At 36.6% G+C, this 17,308-nt stretch overlaps 1 pseudogene; it reads right to left on the bottom strand.

Moving 5' to 3' along the window:
* Window positions 1-8,531, bottom strand: part of LOC123239134 — a 138,463-nt pseudogene extending 129,932 nt beyond the window's left edge.
* Between the last annotated feature and the right edge of the window lie 8,777 nt (window positions 8,532-17,308).

The following is a 17,308-nucleotide window of genomic DNA, read 5'->3' as shown; positions in this document are numbered from 1 at the left end:
TGGGGGGTGGGGGGCGTAAGGGAGGGGGGGTGGGGTCAGAAGGGTGGGGCGGGGCGGGGCTGCTCCATTTTCCCTATTCCCAGAGCCAGAGGTTGTTTTTTTGCATGCCCCGCCCCTTTATCTATCCGCCCAAAGGGAGAGCACTTCCTCCCTCTGCTGTCTGGGTTCATTGGTTGGGGATGGGAGTGGGGCGGGGCTCATAGGCAGCTTGAAGCTGCAGTTTGGGAAAGGGTTTTTGAAAATCTTTTCCACTAGTGCTCTAAGGGGAACTATCACATAATCTTAAAATAGAATTTGAACTTTTTCTAAGGAAAGTTATTACAGAACTACAAAGTAGAAAGTCACCAAAGCTGCTGAGTTTCTCGTTAAGTGCTTTGAGTTCGTTGGGTGAAAGGCGTTATAAATATACATTATGTTGTTACTTAAAAGGTAGATTTAATTATGAAAGACTGACATTCAAAAGCCATAATGAGCAATGTTCTTACACTCCCTGGCGTAAGTGAAATATAGAATAAGAAGAGTCACTCTGACTGAACACCTCTCCTTCCCCTAAAGAACAATAGTCATGCTCTCCAGTGATTTATAAGGTTTTGTTGAGTAGAATAGGTTCTCATTGATGGTAAACTACTGCATTAACTCTGCTCGTGAAATTTGAATTTGATGTTAAAAGATGAGATGTCGTCAGGGATGGGAGGTTGGAAAGGGAACACTGAAGAGAGAAAGTAGAAGTGTGTTTGTAAATTTTACATCAAAAGGTTACCAAGCTACATGAGCTCTGGTGAACCTAACCCAGCATTCTATTTCTGGTGGTATCCGGAAAGGATATTTTTGGTAAATGTCTACTATGATATAATTGCTGATTATCATGTCCCGATTCTACTGACTGTATCTTTTTTGATCCCTTATGTACTTTTGTCATTCACGAATATATCTAATGATTTTCCTAGAATCTTGGTAGTCTAACTTCTATTCAAGTTGGAGAATATGGGGATGACACATTTTTCCTATGTTAGTGTAATTATGTTTTGGGAACAAGTTAAGAACACCTAAAATAAGCCATTAAAATTCATAGACAGATATGGGCAACAAGTTTTATATATATAGTTAGGTAGATTGTGACAAATTCTCCTGGGATTTCATATTCCACAGCAAAGAAAGAAATGACAGGATGAGCAACCTAGCCATGATTTTGCCCTTCTAACTTCACATTAAAAATTCACAAAAAGTAGGCAATATCTCTTGATAATTGGGGTTGATTAATCATCACTTATGCTAGGAGATGGGTTCCTTTGTTTTCTACTACAAAATTCCTTGATTGTTCACGAGGTACCTTACTTTCATGTGCCAAAAGAGAATGATTTTTTTTTTTTGGTTGTCCTCTCTTGTTTTGTAGGTTCGAGATTAAAATCAGGTTCCTAATGGAGATTACTTTTATTCTAAAAAGGAAATATATAGTAATAGTGTTTAAAAAGTAAAAAAATATACATTTTTTAAATATAAATTTTTCACTGCTTAAAAAACTCAGTTGTGTTTATTTTAGCAATGAATTAGGCCTGAGGTTTTATAGTTCTCTGCAGAAGTATAAGGTTTCATTTAGACACTGAACTTCTAAATTTCAAATACACTTTTGGATTCTGAGGCTCAAAGGAGGAAATATGGAAATTGGGGACAGATCCAAGACAGTTGGTTGTATGAAGGTATATCTGTCCTCAATGTAACTCAGTAAAATGATTCCTCTGATCAAGAATATTAAAAAGGATATGAAATAAACTGGGGTACATCAATTCATAGTATCATAGGAATAGAATTAATGGAGACATCAACATTTTACAGTTCAACACCTTAAATTATACAAATGAGGAAACTGGGAACTACATAAGTTAAGTGACTTTAATTTTATTGGGGAATAAAGGTACAAGGTGAAATTCAAAACAGTGTTTTTCTGACTCCAGATCTGGTGCTCTATTTGCTATACAATGCTGCCACTTTTCTTTTCATTATGTCTAATAAGGACTGGAAAGGGACAAAACTGATTTTAATAAGTATTGTGTAAATGTCTTCACATTCCTTTTCATTCATTAAATTATTTACATTATATGTGTGATTTTAGCTAGACCTCTGACCTAAGTGAAGTGGATACTTGCTCCACAGGTAAAGCTTGAAACCAATCTATATCTTTTCATCCTATAAAATGTTGTCAGTGGGGGGCAGCTGGGTAGCTCAGTGGATTGAGAACCAGGCCTAGAGACGGGAGGTCCTAGGTTCAAATCTGGCCTCAGACACTTCCTAGCTGTGTGACCCTGGGCAAGTCACTTGACCCCCATTGCCTACCCTTACCACTCTTCTGCCTTGAAGCCAATACATAGTATTGACTCCAAGACGGAAGGTAAGGGTTTTTTAAAAAAAAAAAAATGTTGTCAGTGTACTCTCATAAACTTAATAGAAGTCCACACATTGTGGAATGGGGTTCCTTCCTGAACATTATCTGCCTATCAATAGAAGATGCGGTATGTTTCAAGATTCCCTCGCCTATTTGATATGAACACAAGTTGCTTGATGCTACTTCTCAACTATGATTACTCCCTAGAAATATGTTGCAATTTATTCACATCATCCAAGTTCCAATCCAGTGATTTTTGTGACCTTTCATTTAATATTTTTCAAACCCTTATCTGACACCTTACAATCAATATTGTGTATTGATTCTAAAGCAGTAGGCAAATGGAGATTAAGTGGCTTGTCAAGGGTCACAGAGCTAGGATATGTCTGAGGTCAGATTTGAACCCAGGCCCTCTCATCTCTGGGTCTGACTCTTTATCTAATGAGTCAGCTAGCTGATGCACCCATGCTCTATCACTTTAATTTTTCAGAGAATGTGGCATGCCATGATTCAGAGGCATTATGCATTATTGGAAGAATACTGGCAATTAAAAGTTAGTCTTTTGTTTCTGAGAGATGTTTGAATTCATCAAAAGTACAGAACAATTTTCTAGTTAGTTCTCTTTCACATCTTCAATTCTGGGCCCAGTAGATCATCCAGATCTTGTGTCTAATAAATCTAAATACACAGATATAGGTATGCACAAATATACATATGGATGAATCAGTCCCATTAGATGTCTACCCAACTTCAAATCACAGTTTGGATAATGTAAATTCACACACAAAAAAATCTATAGCTGTATAACTACATCCAAGAAAAACTTCATTTAAAAATAGAATAGTAGTCTCAAAATTGTAGTGCATATAACCCTGAGGAATCTTGCAATGATATACTAGTATATAAGAAGAATGGTAGAACTTCTGCTATATTAATTTCCACTTGTCTATAAAAGATAAGTTGATATAATAATATTTACTATGTGGATCAACACTGGTACCCTCACTTGGTCCATATATATATTTCTCATGTATACTATATGGTAAATGAAGAATCTTAAGAAAAGAATGAAAGTTCCATAAAATGAAAGTCATTCATTCGTTTTCAACATAATGTGGTATATTGCATTTTAAGTTTGTAAATGGATTTTGAGTTTACATTATCTTCTTTTCATCAAATGGACTCTCACAGAATGGCCAAATGAATGAATAGCTTTAAAAAATTCCTACAAAGTAAAAGGGATTGAAGATGATATAATAATGGAAATACAAATGAATAAAACGAAAAGTGTCAGTCTTCTATTTCTCTTATGAGCTCTTCATAAGTCAATATTTAATATTTAAAATAATGATTTAATACTGCATAATAATGTCAGCCAGACTATCAAAATAATTTGAAGTATAGCTTCACATCTAATGTGTTAATTATGAGCTTTGCTCTTTGTATATTGTACCTTGAGATATTAGACTAGTGTTTAAAAAAAGCCATCACTATTATGAAAACAAATGATTTTGATACAAAACTGATATAAATTTTTATATAAAACTTAAAAATCATAGCTGAAAATTTAAGACAAACATAATTTTCTTGCTCATTTTCTTCCAAATGAAGAATTTCAGTGGCTCTTGAAAGGATTTTAAAAAATAACAATATGACTCTTTCTGATAAATTAGCAAAAAGCAAAACCCTTGACTTTAGGCTAAGAAGTCACATTTCAACAAAACTTGCTTATAATGAGTAGATTATATTGAAAAAGTATATATGGTTTAGTAAACTAGCAGCCATGGCAATCTTCTAAGACTATCAGTTGCCAGAAGGTACTAGACCACATGGGTATGTTGAAAGGGGTTGAATGGGTAGGATTTTTCCTAAAGTATCTATTCATTGGCTAGGGATGAGTTTTCTTGCTATGGGTAGTAGACTCATTATGACTGCATTAAGGAGACAGTGCTTGTTCAGAAAGGTTGAAAATGTGAGTTTTCACATTTCTAAAAGGGAAGTAAGGGACATTGCTGGAATCAAGCACCATAGTTGTCTATATACAGGAAGGATGGGATGTGCTCTAGAGACTGACTTTGGTATCAGGAAACAGTCCCTACTTAATAGATGGATTAACTAAATAATCATTCTCTAAGGTTCATTCCACCACTAGAATTTTATGATTGTTTTCTCATTAAAATATCTATAGTTGGGGAAGATGTGTGTTGTGAAGATGGGATTAACTCTCCCTCTGCCCATTTTTAAATTTAATCACCAAAAGTGTACACACTCCACTTATCATAAGTGGGGGAGGTCTGTAACCCACATGTGTGAAAATGGTTGATGAGTCAGAATCAACTGACTGCCACCTGGGCTCTCCTAAGTAAAGTTTAAGCTGTAACTGATACACTTCAAGTGAAAGGAAAGGACAGGAAGTGATGCAAAAGAAACATCTTTAAAAAGGAGTTACTGTGAGCACTTCTTTGGAGTTCCAAGCTCAAGGTCTTTTGCCCTAAACTGGACCTTGGAGGAATTCTGGCTGAGGACCTTGGACTGCTTTCCATTTCTCCTTAGAACCACCATGTGGATGAGTGAAAAAGATTGATTCCTTTTCCTGGATTTTCTGAAGGGACTATCCTCAGGAGAGACCTGTCTTCTTGAGAGAGGCTTCATGACTGAAGCCCTTGCTTGGGCCCTCAGCTCAAGGCTGAGGCCCCTCTGGCTGAAGACTAATTAGCTCTGCTTGGGTTGAACCAGGAGCCTGAGCAAAATACTTAGTGTGTTAGGCTAGATATCTTGCCCTATCCTCTCTCTGATTTTCTTACTTTTAGTCTCTCTTCCTATTTGTAAATAAACTACCATAAAAATAATTCTGACTTGAGTCTTTCATTTGAAATTCTGTACTTAATTCCTGGCAACCATACTTTCTGATAAATTTAGTCCTACCTTTTATTTTTATCTCTTACACATTTCTGGCCCTTTACAGTGGCTCAGTAGATTAAGAGTCAGGCCTAGAATTGGAAAGTCTTGGGTTCAAATCTTCCCAGCTGTGTGATCCTAAGCAAGTCTCTTAACCCCCATTGCCTAAGCCTTACCACTTTTCTGCCTTGGAACCAATACACAGTGTTGATTCTAAGATGGAAGTTAAAGGTTTTAAAAAAAAGAAATATCAATAGTCTTCCTGTAGCATTGTGCTTAGCATTTATGCTGTGAATAAACATAATGCTGAATTTTGTTCAGGAATGGTGTTATCAAAAGATTTCAATTTGAGGAAATGTACTGATTCTAATCTATTTATTCCTGGGAGTGATGAACTACATGGAACCTATGTTATAAATAAAATTTCAATTTTTTTCTTGAGAGTTCTTTTGACAAGATACATTATTCTATACAATTTGTGGCATGTTTTCTTTCTTGGAAGTACAATCTTAGGAATCCCAGGCATCTATCATGGTCCCTTAGACTCACTGAGAATAAAGAAATGGAAAGAAACTTCAGAACAAGAAAGTTTTGACAGAAAAGGCATTCCTGAACAAGGCCAGAAGGAGAGAATTAATCAGGACTTCCATATCTACCAAAATTGGAAGATGGGAAAGCAGAAAAAATGGAGGAACTCCTTCAAATCCTATGTTCTGGTAATCAAGAGTTAGACTATCTTGTGAGAGTGTTAAAATTAAAGAGACAACTCCTTTCCTCTAGTTCTATAGTCAGAGTCCGTGTTACTGAACTCTCAACAAGTCCTAGAGATTTTTTTTCCTATCCCAGAATGGTACACAGATGGTTCACGGTATGTCCTTTTATCTCTTTTTTTAAGCCAGATTTTGTGTGTGTGTATATATATTTTTTATGTACAAGTTTTTTTTAATTTCTCCCCACACCATACTAATGTCCACTACACTTATCTAGGACCTCTGGGTTTTGTTGTGTTTAAGACACTGTAAGTGATATAACAATAAATAATATTACATTAGGGACAGGGTACTAGAGCTGCAACTTTACTCAAACAGGGTCCTGCTAAATGAGAAACCTTCTATAATGCAAGTGGGCAACTTATCTGCAGCTTATAGTATTAGAAGCATGTCTAGAACACTGAGAAATTAAATAAAATGCTCAGTATCACACAGACTGCTGTGCCAGAGGTAGGACTTGACCTCAATTTTTCTGGCTCCCATGCCAAATATTTATCCACGATAGCCTTTTTATATAGTGGTTTAAAGTTTGTAAATTCCTTTATCTACTTTGCCTTATTTTGTCCTCATAATACCCTATGAGATAGAGGTAAAATAATTCTAATGTCTGAAATGAGTAAATTGAGGTTCAAAGTGGTTTACCCCTGTCACAGTAAATACCAGCAATACCAGCAAGAATTCTATATCAAAAGAAGGAGGTAAAGGAGGAGGAGGAGGAGAAGTAAGAGAAGGAGGAGGAGGAGGACAAAGAGGAGGAAGAAAAGGAGAAGGAGAAGGTGAAGGAGGAGAAGGAGAAGGAGGAGAAAGAGAAGTCTACAATCTAGTAGGATTGGAGAAGGTACGCAAATAACTATTACAATATCATCATCACTGCTACAAAGGGTAAAAAGTGCTCTTAAAAAAAACAAAAATTTAAAGTCTAAAATTGAGAGAAATGGAGTTAAATTAAATAGGGAGAATTTCATTTGGTAAAAAAAGAAAAAAACAAAAAATATGAAGGGAAATCATTCCAAGTAGAAAGTAATCTGCCCGTATAGCCTCTGGGAGAGGAACTGCATGCATCTTGATCAATGACACATGTAAAACCCAGTGGAATTGCATGCTGGCTATGGGAAGGGGTTGGGGAGGGGTAGGGAAAGAACATGAATCATGCAACACTGGAAAAATTTTCTTAATCAATTAAAAAAAAGAATACAATGCAGAATGAAATAGAATTAGGGGGCAGCTGGGTAGCTCAGTGGAGTGAGAGTCGGGCCTAGAGACAGGAGGTCCTGGGTTCAAACCCGACCTCAGACACTTCCCAGCTGTGTGACCCTGGGTGGGTCACTTGACCCCCATTGTCCACTCTTACCACTCTTCCACCTATGAGACAATGCACCGAAGTACAAGGGTTTAAAAAAAAAAAAGAAAGAAAGAATGAAATAGAATTGTCCTCACTGATCATACAGGAAATTATATTACTTGTCTATGTATATTTGCTAGAAGAACTAGTAGTTTATTAATTTTCAAAAAAATGAAAGATCAAAAAAATGACATCCTATAGAATATTCCAAAATAGATTATATCCTCAGAGATAAAGAACCGATCCGAAAAATCCTCATATAATATCCTGCATGCTCACAAATGACAGTCAGAATGGTTGTGCAGTAACACCTACAAGAAGCAAATAGTCTGAGAATCATAGATAAAGAAGTTGAAAGGACCTTAGAGGTCACTGAATTCAACACCTTCATTTTACAAGTGAGGAAACTGAGGATGAGAGATATTAAGTTCTCTCCTAAGGTCACATTAAGTGTATAAGGCAGGATTTTAAGTTAGCCCTTACTGATTCCAAATTCATGACACTGTAATAAATTCTTTTTTTTTTTAAGTTAGACAATGGCTAGTCTTAGAACTAATATATTTCTCTTCTTTTTTTTCACGTCTTTCATCAATCCTTACCACCTCCATTTGTTCACTCCTATCTCTGTCAACATGAATATTATTGGAATTCCTTTGGTTGTTTCCTAAATCTTTCCTTAAATCAAATGCTTTGAGATGAATCTGCCAAAGACTGATTTTAGGATCCCTTCCTAGGTTTTCATGATACTGGAAGGCTTGGAAAGAGGTAGAGGTATAGAAAAGATTCAAAACTATGGTAAAATGCCATTATTTGATGAATACTTAAAATACATTCTATTAGTTATGCTATTAGTCATAAATATTCCAGGTTATTTTTTTATTGACTTTGGTGCAGTGTCATATACTAGTTCTAATTTGAGATGCAAATTCATTATACTTCATATACTTTTTGTTTGGCACGCAAACTCTTTAGTGTCTGGGAATTCTGAAGAAGGAAGTATTTTACTTTGTGGGCTGCTGGAGCCCAAAGGAATGGGTGAGCAAATGACAGTGGTGTAATGCCAGCCATCCTGTTCTACTTGCAAGTCTTGCTTGCCGGTGTTCCCACTGTCAGCATTGTCCTTTCTGATAATGAAGGACATCGCTCACAAATACAGTGGGCCCTGGGGGGAAGACCAGATGACCCAATAAGTCTGGCCATGTGTAACTTCTGTGATTCTAAGTAACAGTACAAAGTACTTGGTATCCACAGGAAGCCAAGGGAAGCAGTGCACAGACATGAGAAGGCCCCAAATGGGGATTTTTTTGAATTAGTCTTTAATCTCAGTGGTGTTTTTTGAGGCACAGTGCTGACATGAGAAGACTGATAAAAGGCTCTGCCTCTCAGAAGGACTTAGTGAGATCAGTCTGCAGCTCAGAGACGAAGGGAAGCTTTAAACAACCTGTCAAGCCATGTGTTCTGATTGAATGGCCGGCAATTACGAATTGGGCTGTGTAACACAGTGCCAACTCCAGAGGGACTGCAGGGAATTCTCCACAGACAAAGCAACATCATTTGAACAATTTCTCAGTTGCACAAAACATTACACTTCCCCTAAAAGAGATCTCAAGTCTCTGGAGCCATTGCTAGCCCTGGTGGCTATGTCACAGAAAATTCACCATCTGGCTATGCAGATCTTATATTATGGTCACTGATTATGAATTCATGAGGCAGCCATTTTGGAAAAAAGTATTATGCTAAAAGCACAAGGTCAAGAAAAATCATTGTGGGAAGGTAAAGACCTCATAATAAAGCCAATGCACCCTCTGTAGTCAGATGTGAAAAAGGAAGAGGAATTACCTCAGAAATATTCTGGAAGGTTTTCAGGTCCATGTTGTAGGCCCACATTAAACCTTATAAGTAAAAGTTTGAAAAAGTACTCTTTCTGTATAAACTAACTTTAGAAAGCATTTATTAAGCCTTAACAATGTGCTATGTATCATTCTAAGAGCTGAACAAACAAATATAACAAAATAGATAGTCTCTGTCCTCCAGAAGCTAACATTCTAATGGGAAAGAAACATAGGTAGAAAAATTAGTGACAAGGAGAGGGAATTTTATCTGGGGAGATAGAAGAACCTCCAAATAACATGACATTTCCAGAAGGAATGCTCTTATTGATTAGATTACTATGCCCAGAACAAGATCTAGATGGCAAGAGGCAAAGGTTGCCTGGCCTGGGACCAACTAATAGATATAGTAGGTTAAATGGAGTAGTTTGTCTTCACTTAATCACTAATTAACTGGGCTGGACACCAGGATGAGACTTCCAAATATCAATGGATTAATTTCACAACAAACTAGAGTCATAGATGGTGGAGTCTTAGAATATGCCAGTCTATATCTGTTGCTGATAGCTAGTGAGGAAAGAAAGAGCAGTGGCTGTAAGCTAATGGCTACCTAACCCGAGTAGGTGGTGGGATGGCTGGAATGGATATGAATTTGAAGTCAACATTGCCAACATAAAAGCCAAGGAATGATGGTATCATTACTATAACATTGCCACAAAATATATAAGTGGGATGACATTATTAGGATTAATTAAGCCATAGGGCTAATAAGGACCATTTGGAGTCATTGGGATCTTAACAGCTAAGGACGGGGTAAAGAATTATGGGTATGGTTTCTGTAAGACCAGACAGAATCTTGGGAAGGGTGCCTGTTGGAGTTCTGGGTAGCCTGAGTCAGTTGGTTCTCCAACTGCTGACCTGCACAGCAAGGGGTCTCCAAGAGGTTTTTATTTTGTTTTGTTTTTTTTTGTTTGTTTTTTTTTCCTTAGGAGAAGGTTGGTGTTTTTATTCCCTTGAACACTGAAAAACCCAGTTGCAGGTGAAGGAGAAAAACAGGTTAGAGTTTCTGGAATAAGTTTGTGGGGGGAATCAACAGAAAAGAGAAAGAGAGAGGCAGTTTTTCCTCTGTGTGGCAGCTGAGAGGGCCAAGCCATTTTGAATCCTGCTTAGGCCAAAAAGCCTACCTAGGCCAGAAGGGCTGGCAGTTGGCAGAGAGAGTAAATAATCAAATTGATAAGAGACTGTTTTCCCTCTGTGTGGCTGTAGACGGCGGCAGCCACTTTTGAGGCCTGTGTAGCCTAGCTAGGCCCTGGAAGTGTTGGAAGTTGGCAGGGAAACTGATTCAAAGCTAAGAGAAATTAACAGAGACAGTAACCTTATTATAATTAAGAGGATTATAATTTAGCATAATGTATATAAAATAGATCTGGGAATTAGTATAGATTAAGGAGTGATAAGAAGGCTCTGGGTAACTGGAGTAAGAAGCAAGTTCTTGCAAACTAGAAGGGAATGGGTAAAAGCTTAGATCTCCTTTAAGACTAGGGAATCAATCCTAATCCTCAACCTTCATTACCTTTCTTTACCTTTCCTCAAATCTTTTCCAATATTTATTAAATAGAGGGCTTTTTTTACATCTATCTCCAGTAGCTATCCATTGCTCAGGCCCAAACAGTTACATGGAGTTCCTCCCACTTAACATTCCTATACTAACATTCCTGGCTGTTTTTATATGCAACATTCTTGGTGATAGATTACGATTACTAACATCTAGGTGCCACATCATCAAGCAAATCATGTTCCCAGACCAGTTTCCAAAACTCTAAAAATCTGATCTTCCTCCATAATTAGAATATATATTTAAAAAAAAATGTTAACCTTATCTAAAATTCTTAGAATCAATACTATGTATTGTTTCTAAGGCAGAAGAATAGTAATGGCTAGGCAATGGAAGTTAAGTGACTTGTCCAGGGTCACACAGCTAATATAAAATCTTTCAAAGATGAATGATGCTACTCCAAACATCTGTGAAAAGCCAGCCTACTCAGTCTACTCAATAAGCATTTATTTATATTATGTGACACATTGGGCAAGTATCTTTGATACAAACAAAGGCAAAAAAGTCTTTCCTCTTTAGGAGTTTGCATTTTAACACAGGAGACAACATAAAAAACAAATATGTATAAACAAGATTGTCTATCTATGTATCTATTTATTATTGTTTCATTATTTTTCAATTGCATTGGACTCTATAAACTCATTTTGGATTTTCTTGGCAGAGATAATGGAGCAGTTTGTCATTTCTTTCTCTAGCTCTTTTTACAGATGAGGAAACTGAGACAATTTGGGTTACCGATCCAGGATCACATAGCTAGTAAATTTCTAATACTTGATTTTTATTAAGGAAGATGATTTTTCCAGACTCCAGACCCAGCATCTTGTCTACTGTACTACTTTGTTGCCTATACACACACACACACACACACACACACACACACACACTCAGACACATACATATGTGTGTGTGTATATATATATATATATATATTTATACATATATAGATATGTTAAAACATATACACATATTTGGGGAGAGAGAGGGAGCACACATGTCTTAGTTCAATGGATTGATATGAAATAAACTTCTTCCACTTCTCTCCTTTTTTCACTTTTTTGGACTTTTTTCAGGTTTCCTTGCTATCCCTTCTTTCTGCTCTGAATATATTAATTTAATTAGCTTACAAATATTAATAGACGCTCTCCTTAAGGCACAACTCTGAACTTGGTGCCAGATAAAGTAACAGATAATAAAAATAAAAATAATAGCTAGCAATTATATGGTGCTTTAAGGCTCACAAAAGACTTTACATGTATTGTCTCATTTGACCCTCACAACAATCAGGGGAGTTAGGTGCTATTATTATCTCCATTTTACATTTGAGTAAACTGAGGCTGAAAGAATGACAAAAACTGACTTGCTCAGCCTCATAAAACTATTTATTGTCTAAGGCAGGGTTTGAACTATGATCTTCTAGGCTTGGAGTCTAGCACTCTGTGCTGCCTAGCTGTGTTGATGAAGTAAAATCTAAAGGTTTGTCATTGTCAGCTTATGTTCTAGTTAGTGAGACAGGCCATAAAGAGAAGAAATGAAAAATGATTGGCAGTGAATATGATCATATGTGCCAAACACTAAAACGACATGAAAAACTTTGTCTAAACTTCCTAAATCCAATATAGTTTGGTATTTATTTTCACTAGATCCACAAATATCTTCATTGAGAGTTCCATGAAGTTTATTTTTAGTCTGTTTTGTAAAAATAATATCCATATTAAGTTGATGATATAGTTACTTCAAATGACATTTATCATGATTTATTGCACTCATTTCTATTCAATATATATTTACCTGGGTAGAATATTAGTCTGACAAGAGAAAGATTTTAAAATAATCTGTCCTACCAGTTTTTTAGTTAAATAATCATTTAAAACACAAATAAGAACTGTTGGTTCTTTCTACATAATATCTGAAGTTTTCTTCCTTTTTTTTTCTTTTCTTGATGGAAAGAAATATCTCTAATAGCTAGTAAAACATCACATTAAAAATAATTTTGGCCTAAAACTACTCTTAATTGAGCTAGTGCTTTGAAAGTACTACTATTAAAGAAGTCATATCAGATCTTTGAAATTTTGAAGAAAGATATATACAAAGATGTTTTAAGTCTTGGGAAAACATTCAAATGAGTTAATCTTTCTTTTAAATGAATTGTCTTTGCCACTGGCAAGTAGCATCTTCTTTTCACTCCTTGTAATTTATTACAGTTGTGATTATAAACCCCAAAGACTGACTTTATAATAGGAATGCTGGCATTCCTTTCACCATAATTATGGGTGAATCATTGAAAAAAATACTCTTTTGACACTGTGAAATTTCCCAAGATGGGTGTATGTGATTTGTATGTAAGTACATATGTTATATGTGTGCAAATCTCAGCAAAACCTCAGGGACAGCACACAGCAGGCCTCCTCTCTATCTAAATGATAGCACAATTTGTGGGCATTAGAGCACCCACAACCTGCATATAAAATTAGGCATCAATGTCAACATGTTCTCTGGGGTCTTTAGGGACACAGATAATTAGTGCAGAAGTTATGGATCAAAGTCTAGCTTTGCTGCATGAGTTTTGATATCTTGAGGATGAAAACTTTTCTGGGGATCTATGATCATCTATAACTGAGATAATAAAAATTCAGGTATAAATGAATAAATCTAACTATTCCCAGACACAGTAAAAATGCAAATGCATATGCACAGAAGGCAAAACTGAGTTTAGAATTAACAAAGCAAGTTGATGTTTCTTGTTTTATGACCTTTGTTTCTTCATTATCTTCCCCTTTTATAAAGTTACTTTGCTTGTAATTTTGAAAGTCTGTTAATTTGTTAACCTTTTTTCATGCATAACCAAAGTGAGTTGGGAATCATGTCAGGATGTGCTTGTTTGCCTCGTTGGCAAAGTTGTGCAGTAGCAAGGGTTGAAAAAGAAATCAGGAAAACTGTGTAAAATTTGTCCTTACTATATAACTGGTGTATGAGTTGGGCACTGACATGCTCCTAGAACAGTTTAGTCATCTATAAAATAAAGAAATTGTTAACTCTTATTCTTATTGTTCTTAACTCTTATTTTGACAAGGATCCTTTTGCCAATCTGATGTAGCCTGTAGATCCCTTCTCAGAAAACAAATTTATATAAAATAAAATACACAGAATTACAAAAGGGAACCAGTTATATCTAATTAGAAAGAGAGAGAGAGAGAGAGAGAGAGAGTGAGAGAGAGACAGGTATCTCTGCCATTTATTCCATTATCTCTACCAAGAAAACTCAAAATGGCATCAGAAGGAGTTGTATATAATTGAAAAACAACTGAACAGCAAAGAATATATATATTTATATCCTGGGACTCCATTCTAGGAGCATAGGGCCACAACCAGTAGGCAATGGGTTGCTCAGGGTCACCCAGCTGGGAAGTGTCTGAGCCCGGACTTGAACCTAGGACCTTTCTTCTCTAGGCCTGGCTCTCAATCCACTGAGCTAGCCCAGCTGCCCCTGCTTTAGGTTGCAGTTTCTTTAGCAGATGTAGTTTTTACAGGGTGGGGTTGTTAGCCCCACGCCCAACCCTCCTCCTTTTTTCATCCGGGCTAGGGACCGTCCTTGGCCCAGGAGTGGTAAGGGTGGGCGGTAGGGTAGGGGTCAAGTGACTTGCCCAAGGTCACACAGCTGGAAGTGTCCGAGACCAGACTTGAACCTAGGACCTCCAGTCTCTAGGCCTGGCTCTCAATCCACTGAGCCACTCATCTGCCCCAAGAATATATATAGGTGTATATACATATATATATATATACACATTTATATATACATTTATATATAAATATAATACATATATACAAATATATATGTATATACATACAGACAAGAAAGAATGTATATATGTATCCATACATATACACAAGTGTGTGTATTTATCTCTATCTCTGTATATCATCTATTTATTTCCTATACACATTTACAGTCCTGAAATCTATCCAAAAAAGGTGATCCATGAACTCCAAGATAAGAACTTCTAGAATAAATTATCTCTATGGTCCCTTTCAGTTCTAAATTCCAGGACAGATAATTTATATTCTGTTAATTTAAATATGAGTCTAAGGGGCAGCTAAATGGCTCAGTGGTTTACAAAAGAAGCCCAAATATGAAAGGTCCTGGGTTCTGTAAAAGATGGTGGCACCAGGGATGTTAAAATATAACCTAAATGGTTTGTGGGTACACTCACTGGTTTGAAGGAGAGACAGGACCAACCAGGATAGGGAGACCAGGGTTCACTGATAAGCTGGTAACTGTCAAGAATGGCAGTTAGGACAATGGTCACCCAGCTTACCACTAGGCCAGGGTCTATGGAACCAGCAGGCAAAGGTAAAGGTTTTTAACAGTTTAATTGTGAGTAACTAAATAAAAGATGGGATAGGGGATTCTGCCCTTGAAACCTAAAGGGCAAACCACTGGGGCAAGGGGAGGACTTGACTACTCTAATCTAATTGACCTATGCCAGGCAGGGCCCAAAGGAGCAGTATTGGAGTAGTTCCAGCCAGGTTTGACCAGCAGAGCTAAAGGGCCTGAGGGTGGCTTTGGGGCTCATGGTTATCCAAGGATGATCACAGGATGCCAAGAGCCAAGGTGGTCCAAGGTACCAAAGTAGAGAGAGTGTGCTTGAAATGCTGTCCACCAGATCCCAAACCCCTTCTCCAATTGGTGCAGCTCTGCAGGTCTTGTCCACTTGCTGAAAGCCTCCACCACTCAGGATCCCAGGGAATCTGGATGCTTGGTTTCCTTAACTCTGAGATCTCCCAGGGCTAGCAACAGTTTGTGCCAACCACTAATGGAGTCTCTCCCACAGCACAAGCCCTACTTCTGCTCCTTCATTCCATCTTGGAATCCTCCAGCCCTTTCTGCTAGGTCCAACACTATTGCTAAATAAATTACTAAATAAACCCTCACAACAGTTCAAATATGGCCCCAGATACTTCCTAGATTTTGCCCTTCCCTAGCCTTTACTGTATTTCTACCTTATATATACCTTATTTTTTCTAAGATGAAAGGTAAGGATTTTTTAAAGTGAGCCTAGATTATTTCTAGAGTGTTTTCTAGCTCTAAAGTTTTATATGCTTTGATATTAAGTTCTTGTTCTAGAGAACTTGAAAAGAATTAAATCTTTGTACATTTATGGCTGATTGAATATTGGCTTAAGTTTATAGAAATTAAGACAAATAACTTTACATACTTAACCAACTAGTGCATTTGATAGTCACACACCTGAACAGAATCACTTCATTCTATTTAACAGGAAAGACTGAAAGCTGCATTTGTGCTATTCTCTTCCTTGCCACTTGCATATAACTGCTAAAGAAATGTGTTGAGAAACCAAGTTCTTTATAATTTTCAGAGATCAGATGAACTAATCTCTGCCTATCTCTGAAGGTTAGAACCAACCGATCGTCTAAGAGTGGATTAGTTGATGTATTTGTCCAGTCAGAATTCAGATCTAGAGTCTTTGCTACTGGCAAACCCTATTGGCTTCTTTGAACTTACAATCTTTCAAATAACCTCACTTATGGAATTTGGGCTCTATTTGTAATTGACTCCATATAAACATATACAAGCTTAAGTTCTGAATGCAATATTTTTGTGTAGCATGACATCAATAAACAAATGAAGAGGGCTTAACAACTGGGAAAAATACATAATTAATATTTATTCAGTAGGTATAAATCTGCCACTTTGGGATCTCAGAGGATCAAGAAATACCTTAAATCCTTTCCAGAAAGGAATAGTTTGAGTTAGATTACTTCTCTATATCTACATCTGTGCTACCTTGCAAAGGTGTCCATTACATCTAGTGTTTACATGAAGAGGAAGAAACCATAGTATAAGTACAGAATTAGGACTCCGTCTCTAAAAGTAATATACATCCAGCATTTAGGTGAACTTGGAACAAATCAGAAGGCTCCTTATGTCCACTGTTCTTAGTTTTGAGTGTCTTCTAGCTGCCCTTTTGAACTCAATTAATCCATTAAGAGACAAAGAAACAATTCAGCAGCTTATAACAGCAAAGGAAAGTTTGCCACTGCCATCACTGTTGCTTTTGGAACACAAAATCCTTTGGACCTTTAGCATAGGAACTCTTTGATGTATCTGTCCTATATCCATTTGCTCTCTGTATCCCCAGCCCAAAGTCTCTGGCAGCAGTTCCATGGGATATTGTGAAAGAACATATATATGTATATGAATGAAATGTTATGAGGGTTTTAATATAATAATTTAACCAAATTTACATCAATAATTAATGTTTATTTGACATTTCTTCCAAGAGGGATATTTATGGTATAATGAGTTTCCATTTATGGAAAGTCATAGATTTTTTAGCTAAACTTCAAATTATTGATAGATGAGTAATCACCCAAATAAATCAATGTCATCTATGTGCCAAAAAAAAAGTACAAAAAGAGCACAGGGTGATACAGTAGGAAGATAAAATATGGTCC

The sequence above is a fragment of the Gracilinanus agilis genome, chromosome 3, assembly GCF_016433145.1.
Source record: "Gracilinanus agilis isolate LMUSP501 chromosome 3, AgileGrace, whole genome shotgun sequence".
In the NCBI taxonomy this organism is placed as follows: domain Eukaryota; kingdom Metazoa; phylum Chordata; class Mammalia; order Didelphimorphia; family Didelphidae; genus Gracilinanus; species Gracilinanus agilis.
The sequence above is the reverse complement of the archived record's forward strand: the minus strand, read 5'-3'. Positions and strand labels throughout refer to the sequence as shown.